Source organism: Lemur catta, chromosome 24 (assembly GCF_020740605.2).
Source record: "Lemur catta isolate mLemCat1 chromosome 24, mLemCat1.pri, whole genome shotgun sequence".
NCBI lineage: Eukaryota > Metazoa > Chordata > Mammalia > Primates > Lemuridae > Lemur > Lemur catta.
In genome coordinates this window covers 4585570-4591593 of record NC_059151.1, presented here as the reverse complement: position 1 = coordinate 4591593, position 6024 = coordinate 4585570, and the positions used below count along the sequence as shown (strand labels likewise).

General features: G+C 44.5%; 1 long non-coding RNA gene across 1 annotated transcript; it reads left to right on the top strand.

The window, feature by feature from the left end:
• Nucleotides 1-74: 74 nt before the first annotated feature.
• Nucleotides 75-4945, top strand: LOC123627306. The gene is made up of 3 exons (XR_006731238.1): nucleotides 75-235; nucleotides 3539-3637; nucleotides 4794-4945. It is a non-coding gene; the product is annotated as an uncharacterized LOC123627306 (long non-coding RNA).
• Nucleotides 4946-6024: the final 1079 nt, after the last annotated feature.

Sequence of the window (6024 nt, the reverse complement as noted above, 5' to 3'; positions counted from 1 at the left end):
GAGGGAAAGGCTGAGGCGGTTCTGGGAGCGACGCCTCCGTGCAAGGGAAAAGGAACCGGAAGGGAAAGAAACAGGGAAGAAATGGGATTTGAGAAAAGTTTGTTTTTTCTTAGACAGGAAGGGGTTGTAGAACCTAGTCATTTCTTGAATAATACGTAGTTACACGAAGAGGAAGTAGCCAAGAGGCTGTCAGTCTTTGCATCTTGAGGCACTTCTCTCTCTCTTTCAAACCGAGGTGTGTGTTGCAATGGCTGATTTTCACCAGGCCTCGCCAGGTGTGGCTCCTGGAAAGCTGTCAGGGGGTGAAGTTGTGACACAGGCACGCGGCCCGGAGCGGGAATGTCGCCGGAAGTTCAGCGCCGGTGCCCGAGGCCACGTCGGAAGAACCTGGACAAACGGTGTGAGGAGAAGGAAAGAGGAGGATGGAGACTCCCGTCTGAAACGCCATCGTCCTGATCATAAGCAGAAATACAGAGCTTTGGAAGGCAGGGTTGTCGGTTCTAGGCTATTCCGCCACAGTCGGTGATTCTAATCGTGGTCCAATCTCAGTCTGTCCCATCTCAGCCAGCAGACCGAACAGGTGTCCCTTGGGTCATCCCCTGTAGCACAAAGAACAAGGGACATTCTCCTGGTCCTCCGGACTGCTGGCCTGATGCAGGCCAGGGATGAAGGTTTTAGTTCTCCAAAAGGAGTGGGGGAAGTTTTAAAGAGACAAAACATTTTTGCCTTTTTTTTTTTTTTTTCTTTTCCAGGCCATAGCCTCTGTTACATATTCCCTCCTGTCACTTTTACCCTTCCCTATCTATGGGGGGAGAAGCGACTATTATGGGAACAGAGGGCAACACCCCGGACGATAAACTCAAAAGGCAAAAATTAGCCAAACTGAAAGTTGGAAACCCAGATTGTCCAAAGCAGTCTGTAATCTGGCTTACATCTTTTATATTCATTATCTTATTGATGTGGCAAATATTTAACTTTGAAGTGCATAATTCACTGTTTCAGTAGTGCAATTCAAACGTGGACATAAAATTTTGACCATCCTAGGCCGGGCGTGGTGGCTCACGCCTGTAATCCTAGCACTCTGGGAGGCCAAGGCGGGTGGGTCGCTCAAAGTCAGGAGTTCCAGACCAGCCTGAGCAAGAGTGAGACCCCATCTCTACTAAAAATAGAAATTATATGGACAACTAAAAATATATATGGAAAAAATTAGGCAGGCATGGTGGCATATGCCTGTAGTCTCAGCTACTCGGGAGGCTGAGGCAGGAGGATCGCTTGAGCCCAGGAGTTTGAGGTTGCTGTGAGCGAGGTTAACACCGAGGCACTCTAGCCCGAGCAACAGAGTGAGACTCTGCCTCAAAAAAAAAAAAAAAAAGTTTTTGACCATCTTAAAAGCCAGATTAAGAACCCTGAGGCCCAGCAGGTCTCCCCAGAGTGGATTCAGCCATGTATCTGGAAACAGAGACTGGTAGCTCCCTGTTAGGATTGCTGCCCTCCCTCTCCCTCAGGCCACACTCCCCCTCTCCACACTGCTGGACTGGGCTCAGGCTGGAGGCAGGCAGACAAAGGAACAGGATGGGGAATGGGCTTGCTTCTTCAAAACTGACCAATTCTCCGTGGTGTCTTCTGGACCAGGAATTAGCTGCTGTGGCTACCACAGGTCGAGTCAATTTCTTTGCTGGTTTCAACAGATCTTTCAGATCTGGTGCTGGCTTTGTCATATTTTTCTTTGAAAAGAACCTTAGTTTTTTTTTAATATAAGTAATATCTTACAGGTATCTCTGTCTTTTCCCCACCTACACCCCTATAATATCCACAGTGATTAAGGAATAAAGACCAGGCTATTGAAGCTCTGTACACACGCACAAAGCCAGATTGATCAAATTTTAATGACATTGTTCTGAAAACTGCAGAACTTTTGGCACATAAAGACTCTGTCCAAACCTCTGCACTAAGAGACTTGACCATACTGTAGCATGGCTTCCAGTAGCTTAAGGCTTCGTCCTTGGGTTGACACCCCCCACCCCAACCCAACCTGCTTGAAAACGCTCAGTGTCAGAAGGGTTTACTGTTTGTTCCAGCCAAAACCTAGTGATAGGCAGATAGGCCACTAAACCCCCTCTTATTTTGCTAAAGAGAAGCTACCTTAGAAATCTTACAATTATAAATGCTTTTTCTACCCTTTGAGATAAGTCTACCACCTAACACAGTTTCCTCAAGGACTTGAGAGCCATTGCTTTAAAATGCAAACAAACATTCAGGGAGATAACCCTGGCCTAGTCCCAGTGGGAGGTGGGTGCTTTGCTCCTATCATAAAGATAGCAGAAATTTGTTTCTCCTGTGGTTAAGCTCCAATTAAACACAGATGGCCTAGTCTCATCAATCAACCACACCTTAAGATCCTTCAATACCTTTCCCTTAGCATAGCTCATCTTTTAAAGAGTCTCCAGCCTTTTGTTTCAGGAAAGTAGAGTTCAGTTCCTATTGGATTCTCTTTCCTATCAGTCAAGCTTTGCTCTCCTTGTTGCTGACAACTATCAGAGGATGCTTAAACCAGAACTGTATTAGACAAGCTGTGTTTGTTCAGCACGTCCAAAGTCTGCTGACAAATTAGTCACTAGGGAGAAGAGGAGTTAGGTAATGAGTCACAAAGCCTCCTATCAAAGAAAGGGAGCAACAGAAAGTAGTTCTCACAGGAAGCTCCTCAGGCCCTAGTCTTTTAACTTCACATTCTTTAAAAGAAAGGGGCATGGGCTGTAATCCTAGCACTCTGGGAGGCCGAGGGGGGCGGATTGTTTGAGCTCAGGAGTTCGAGACCAGCCTGAGCAAGAGCGAGACCCCATCTCTACTAAAAATAGAGAGAAATTATATGGACAGCTAAAAATATGTATATAGAAAAATTAGCCAGCATGGTGGCATATGCTGGTTGTCCCAGCTACTTGGGAGGCTGAGGCAGGAGGATCACTTGAGCCCAAGAGTTTGAGGTTGCTGTGAGCGAGGCTGACGCCACAGCACTCACTCTAGCCTGGGCAACAGAGTGAGACTCTGCCTCAAAAAAAAAAAAAAAAATGCTGGCATGGACTTAGTTTGAAAAACAACACAGCTGTGCAAACAAAACCAACTCCATGGCACTGGAACTGAACAGCAATTAGCTCAGACAGCTAGGTCTCCTGGGTTCCTCCCTTCAGGGACCCATACCCCCAAATCTGCTAGAGTGTAGTGAGCACATGCTAAAGCCTGCTCTTGGGCAGGACCTAAACACCTTGTCATCAACTTACCCACACCCCAAATTGGTTAAACAGATGTCATCAGAATGTAACTAAAAAGAAGTGAGTGGTTTTTTGTTTGTTTGTTTGTTTTTGTTTATAAAGCATATACTGACTTTAAGGGCATCTTACAATAGCTGGTGAGACGGGCAAAAGCTACTGGGAAATGAGTATTTTTACATTGGAAAGCGATGTATGTGCATATTGAAATGTATAGGTATGCTCAAAATAAGAGTAAGAATCCTATATTTTCCCCCTTTTTCCCATTCATTTAGTTATACAGCAATGAAAAATGTTTGTTGGGTCGCCGTCCGAAATGTCCGTTCATGGTGCGTTCTTGGCCGAAGAATGACCAGACACACACCGTAAACAGGGTAAGCACAAAAATGAGGTTTACTGGGGAGAGAGGACTGCAGAGCAAGAGCAAGATGCATTCACCACAGATGATGAACAGACACTTTGCCACAACATAAAGGCCTTGGTTATGGTCTGGGTCTTGTTTTATAGTGTCTGAATTGGACCCTCCTCGAGGCTCAGATGTCACCACTCTGAGTGGACAGTTGGAAGTTACATGACCTGAGTCTTACTACACATGTGGCCCTCCCGTGAGCCTCTCTGAAAGCCAGTTGTTCGAGGTCACCTTTCCAGGTTCTATTGTACCTGTGCTGCTTGGCCCGTGGGCTAGAGAGTCCTCTGCATTCTTTTGCAGTTGGCAGGCTAAGTTCTGATTGGCAGTTTCTTGGGGTGTTCCCTCCTCCCCCGGGTGTGGCAGTCTCTCACCTCGTCCCCAGGAGGAGCGGGAGGTCCCTAGCTGTCTACCATATTTACTGACTATTGACTAGTTACCAAGCGCCACCCTGGGTGCCAGGAATAGGGTTGTGAACAAGACAGAGGAGGTCGTTCTCTCATGCTGCTTGCTTTCTGGGAGAGGAAAATGAGGCTAATAAATAAACAAACTAGGAATTCCAGGTTTGGAAAAGTGCTGTGAAGGAAATAGACAACTTGCTGTGAAAGAGGATAGTTGAGGGAGAAGTGACTACTTTAGACTGCAGAGGAGCTGTGTCCGGAAAGGCTTTTCTGAGGAGGTCACATTTGAATAGAGACCCAAGGACGTGAAGCTGCCAGCCATCGGAAAGCTGGGGAAAGAGCATGAAGGGCACAGAGAGGACTGTAAATTCAAAAAAGCTCTCAGGTAGGAAAGAATAAGAATAATGAAGAATCAGAAAATCCAGTGTATTATACTAAAGCATAGTAAGCCAGGGACATAATCATCTGCAGTGAGGCCAGTATGGTAGACACTGCTGGCTGCTTCCCAATATCCGTTCTTTTTTTTTTTTTTCTTTTCCATGTTACATGTAAAAATATCTCTAGTTCTAAATTTTACCTCCCCGTGCTAAAGGGGTCATATGGCCCTTCCTGGTCAATGAGATGAAAGTGGAAGTCTATGTGGGTCTTCTGGGAAGGGTATCGCTTTCCTGATGAAAAGGAACTGGCTCATTTTGCCTCCTTCCTGTATTCCTACTTGCAAAGAGAACACAATTCCTAGAGGAGGAGGAGTTGCTTCAAGACCATAATGACAAAAGGCACACAGTACCGATGGCAGAGAAGGGAGCAAGAAGGAGCCTAAGTCTTTTGTGGCCTCTTCAAGTAGTTGCACCAGTTCTGGGCAGCCTGCTTCTGGATTAACGGGGACAATAAAGTTTATTTAGCTAAGTTTCTATGACTGTGTTTATTTTAGGTAAAAATCCTGGCACAAGAGCCAAACACATAGGTCTTACCGACTGCGGTGAGAAGTTAGGTTTTTTTCCCAAGTGCAATGAAAAGCCATTAAAATGCCACCACACTTTATTCTGCACCACGTAGAGAAGTAGGTATTATAAAAGTGGAAACTGGGTAAACAACAGCATTGGGATGGGGATTGGGGTGGGAAGTCAGGTTACTGGATTCTTAATACTTGCTTACACTACTGCCATCTCCCTCTTCTTTCTCATAATTCCCTGGGTCAGAAGCAGCTTCCTTCCCCCTCTCTATTCTCTTATGGCAAGGGTTTTCTTCATATCTTCTGTGTTCTTTCAACTAGGGAAATCCTTCACACTCGCCAATCCTGCTTCTTGATAACTTAATGCATGCTGAAGGAATTTTTAAAAACCCTTTCTCACTTGACAAAGCCTGGCTTTCAAGATTAATACTGTGCTAGAGACTAAAAAAATATCCCATTTGGCAGTTGTTTCTTTGTTCTAGTTCATATCTGTCCTGCCCCCTGAAACACTGAAACCATTATTTCAAGGGCTGGGGTGCCTCAGGGCAGTAAGATATCAGAATATAAAAAAACATGAAAAAATATTTCAAAAATACTGTCCTCATAGTGTTTTTCATTTTGACCATGTAATTTTGGCAAATTGTTTAACTTCTCTATTTCCTCACCTATAAAATTAGGAGATATAGTACTCAATGCCATAGAGCTATGAGAACTAAAGAAGATAAGTTTTATAAAATGTCAACAAAAATTGTAATAATTTTTTTCCAAGCATTTACAATATAGTACCTACTATTTGCTATGCCCTTTACTCATGTTACCACATTTAATACTGACAATAACCCCAGGAATGCTGGTGTGATTGTCTCTACTTTATAGATGAAGATACAGACTCAGAAAAGTTAAATAATTTTTCACGAGATCACACAGCCTGTCTAAAAATTTGTAGAGCCAGGTGTATTCGTTCCAGTCTCTGCTGCTGTGATCATGTTGCCTTTTCCTTTT